The sequence below is a fragment of the Hyposmocoma kahamanoa genome, unplaced genomic scaffold, assembly GCF_003589595.1.
Source record: "Hyposmocoma kahamanoa isolate Upper Pololo Valley unplaced genomic scaffold, ASM358959v1 99754, whole genome shotgun sequence".
Classification (NCBI taxonomy): domain Eukaryota; kingdom Metazoa; phylum Arthropoda; class Insecta; order Lepidoptera; family Cosmopterigidae; genus Hyposmocoma; species Hyposmocoma kahamanoa.
Genome location: NW_020656030.1, coordinates 24,627 through 29,185, shown reverse-complemented (window position 1 = coordinate 29,185; position 4,559 = coordinate 24,627). Strand labels below are relative to the sequence as shown.

At 32.4% G+C, this 4,559-nt stretch overlaps 1 long non-coding RNA gene across 1 annotated transcript; it reads left to right on the top strand.

Moving 5' to 3' along the window:
• Positions 1–1,888: 1,888 nt before the first annotated feature.
• On the top strand, positions 1,889–3,312 carry LOC113239277. The gene is made up of 3 exons (XR_003311175.1): positions 1,889–2,085; positions 2,477–2,506; positions 3,195–3,312. It is a non-coding gene; the product is annotated as an uncharacterized LOC113239277 (long non-coding RNA).
• Positions 3,313–4,559: the final 1,247 nt, after the last annotated feature.

Genomic DNA, 4,559 nt, shown 5'->3' with positions numbered 1-4,559 from the left:
TTAGATTTTCAGTACAAATCGGCAATTTCATACTTTAACCCCTATTACAAGTAAAATACATGTAAAGAAATGTTTATATTATAATAAACTTAAAAAATAAAAATATATTTAATATTGTAACACGATGTACAAGAAATATTAATAACCTCGCCTTGCCACTAGATGGCGTTGGGATCAAAATAGAGTGCGCTATCGAAATGTTTACTAAATTACCATTTTAGTTGTAAAATATAATTGCATTGTATCGAATCATAGGGTCTATGAGTGGCACTCCAGTACTTCCACCGGGTGGAGTGCTTGGATGAAAGCTCATATGTACATATAATCGTCGGTCCCCATTATCGATCGCCGGCTGCCGCTTGCACCGGGTAGGACGGTGAGCTGACATCGATGATTCTGCCGTAGTCGTCTCAGAACTCGCGTCAGCGGGTTAAACGGGATAAACGATTACCTATATAATGTTTTAATTAAGATTTGACCATGTTATTCAATTGAATATTATTGGAAAAAGTGGTGAGATATCAAGTTGAAATCTTCAAATATGAATGCGTAAGGAATTCCATTAATTGAATGGTTGTTTAAAAATTATAACCTAACTGGTTTGTTTACTTTTCATGAAAAATGTATTGACACTAGCTATATCTACTTTAAGTAATAAAATTAAAATTAATTTTTGACGTTTTGTCAATATCGATACAATTGTGAGTTTTAAAAATGCAGTAGTTACTGATATAGGCTGTAAGTATATTAAATATGTTTACTAATAATAATTTAGAAGAATATAATATTAAATATTAAATACGTTTATTATAATATTAAATACGTTTTTACAATAAGATTCCGGAACATATATTAAGTTTATCATTTCCTAAATTTAAAAACTACATTAAAAATATTTTGATCGAAAAATCATATTACAAAATTGAAGACTACGTGTTAGATGTATGGAAAGACGACATGGCTCCAGAATCCAAACAAGTTTGATTCAAAGTGTAATCCATAGCATTTAAGTTTATTTGAAAAGAGCAATCCCTAGAGTTTCTTGCTCGTTCTTCTCAGGGAGGTCAGCGTAGTGAACGAGCAGTAGCTTAAATGTGACGTTTTCAAGTGTAAATTTATTTTACCTATGGAATAAATTATCTTTGACTTCGACTTTAAAATATTTGTTGAATTACTCAAAAAGATAAAAGTCATTTCATTCATCTAATGTTTGAAGAAGGTGGTTCACTTTGAGAATCGTAACATTATTAGACATTCCTTACACTAATCCAGAGGTTAAAAACAAAAAAAAAAATATAATCATAGCTAAATAATATTTTATTTTTAATGTGACTCGAACCTTGCTTGCCTCCACTTGCAAAGCAATCCTTATACCGCTAGGCCACGACGGCCTTACTACAGGTGGTTGAAATTTGTTTTCTGTTTTTAAGTAAGAACAATATGTTAAAGATCAAATTGGCTTAAACACTTTCTTACAAAGTCGTTCACTAATGAAACGACCAGAGAGTCATACCAAAATAAATTTTACGACTCACAGGTTAAAGATTAAGTTTGTTAAACAATTTTCTCCACATTTTTATGCTTAGAACCAAAAGGTCGACAAAGTCGGCTTGGGGGGTCAGGTCAGGTATCTTGTGTTAATGACTGTACACCCGTTACAGTATTAAAATAAACAAAAAAGAACCTTAATTATTATGCATCCGTCACAAAACTGTACAATTAATCTTAGTACGTAGCTGCGACGCTTGAACTAAGTAAAAGAGTACCTGTATTTTAAGTATCTTGTTTATGCATACTTTCATATTAGTGCTGGAAAACATATAAGCTGTATTTGTTTAATAATAAAACAATTAGTTGATATAATAAAATTTCGTGGTTTCTTGCAGGAAGGGAGTGCAGTGGCGTTTGTCTTATAACGTCACGTTAAACTGTCCGAAAAACAAATGCGTAGATAATGTAAACCCTCCAACAAAAACGAAGAAATGTAAGGAACGTTCGTAACGTTATCTACAATGATTATGTCCATCATGCTATGTTCTGTCGGTTCAACACAGCAAAATTCATCGAAAAGTTTCACAATAAAGGGTATGTTTTATGACTTCACTCTTACTTACTCGATTGCTCAACCACCCGAAATATGTCTTGACCTCTGTAACGAAATCACGCCACTTCCTTCGGTTCTATGCTCTCTACCGCCAATCGTTAGCTTGTACTTTTCGTAGATTCTTTTTCGCTCCAGCGATATCTGGGCAGACCAACTCGTCTGGTCATGTTTTATTTATAAAAATATATAGGTATAATCTCAAAAAATAGAATTTTCTCGTGCCGACTTTAGCATCTCGTTTCATTTATATTTTATATGTCTTGAAAAAAATTGAGTAGCCTTAGTTATTTGATTTTTACAAGATTGTGCTCATAAAAACGAAGCTTGCTTTTAAGTGTTATTGTCATTTTTAATTTTTTATTATATGAATAGACGGGGTGAGCGACACGCGCCCATAACAAGGTCAGTGCCGTTCCAGTTTTAAATCTCAAATATCTGAGGGGTATTTCCACTGCACTCGTCACACTAAGACATACCTAAGGGCCGAAACACAATACCCTAAACACGAAATCTACGAGCTCTTACGACGCATCGCGAGAATTTATGAATTGCTCCGCATCGCGCATTCCTGCGATGTTAATCTTCTTTGTGTTTTTTTTCCTATATTTGCTTATTAATAACAGCAGTGCAACACTTTTTTTAGAATCCCTATCGCTACGTAGTTTAAAAAATATGTTCATGGCATTCACGCATGGCGCCGATTCGCAGTTTTGTGTTTCGACTCTAAAGGTGACAAATTTCATGTGCTTATAGTTACATCAGCACCCTTATCTTCCAAAATCGGAACGCAGTAATTAGTAAGTTACTTGTAAGTAAGTAAGTAAGTCACTTAGCGGTAAACACAAACGAACAGCCAGTAAAAACGAGCAGCTATTCCATATAAATGTTCCTCATTTACATAACTAAAAAGTCGTGGCCTTAATATCGGATTCGATAGTGTTCATATAGTTAACAACAGTTTTGCATAGAATTATCAATAGTTTGGTCAACAGAAGTAAACAACAAAATTGCTGGTAGTTATTTGCTTTGCCCACAAGTATTTTACTTCTTCTGACAATTTTCTTAAATTTCCAAACATATCTGTTAAAAGGCGAAGAAGACGTGGAAAATGGCATAGCATAAAGTCACAGTTATACCAAGGATATTCACGATTGAAAATATAATTTTATTATTTGGGCACACTCATGTCTTTACTCATTACATTATTCTAGCCAGTTCCGACGAAGTATTGATTCCTGTTTGACTTCGGAAACTTTGCTCAAATTGCTATACAGCTTTTCAACATAGTTTTTAAAACATATTTTTATATACACGGGAACATTTAGTCGAACACTGGTAAAAATCCGAAAATAATACAATCTTTTTGTCTAATTAAAGAACGGTTTTTAATTTTATTATTTTTAATTTGAAAATTTAAAAAAATTCACAATTTTTTTAATTTCCCACTAATACAGCTATGTCGAATAGTGTTCGGCTAAATGTGCCTGTAATTTTTGTACTTTTTGTTATTTGTTATAGTCGGTTTGTTTATAATAAACTTTGTATTATTTTTATGAATTTATTGTTTGTTGTGATTTTTTTACGTTTAATGTATTATAATAATAAAATAATAAGCTTTACAAAATTAAATCGTGTAATAATTTACAATGGCCAACTTCCTTCGTAGCTTGGTTCATACTATGGCGCATTTGTTGTTCCTTTTATCATTGATCCCAGAGCTTTGTGAGATCAATTTTACTAATAATTTTGTGACTCAGCGCTCCTCTATTAGGTTGCTTTTTATTTGATGCTTGAACGAACGGAATAAAGTTTTATTAAGTAAATCCGTAGCAAGCGGCTTTGCGAATAAAGTTTTAAATTTATGTCAATAATTTCAAAGCTTTTGATTCCTATTTCAAGAGCTCTGAAAAAAAAAACGTTACGTCTGAAACGTAGAAACCGCTAAATTGGTTTACTTTAGCTACTTTCACAGTTTAATTAACCGGCTTCAAAAAAGGAGGAAGTACTCAATTCGACTGTTTTTTTTTATGTATGTTACGCGATAACTCCAGTATTTGTGAACCAATTTTCATGATTTTTTTTGTTGGTAAAAGGGTACCTCCACAATGGTGCTATTTAATTTTGAAGAAAATCATCCATATTTTCATTTTTATAAATAGTGCCTAAATTTTAGTACAATGAGCAATTATTGTAACCCTTATATGCCCAAAGGGTCATTAATGACCCACTTATTCTCGGATGACCAAATCGTTGTTTGTAGAAAAATGAAGGTAGTTAGCGACATTGACATCACGTAGAAGATACGTTATAAATATACCTTAGTTTTTATCTACCGCCGCGTGAATTATTTTTCTGCGGTAAGTTATTTTGATGACTTTAAAAGTTGCTAAATTCTGATTGTGACTGCCGGTTCCAGAATTAGAAATGTAAGTATTTATTATTTGTTTATGTTAAG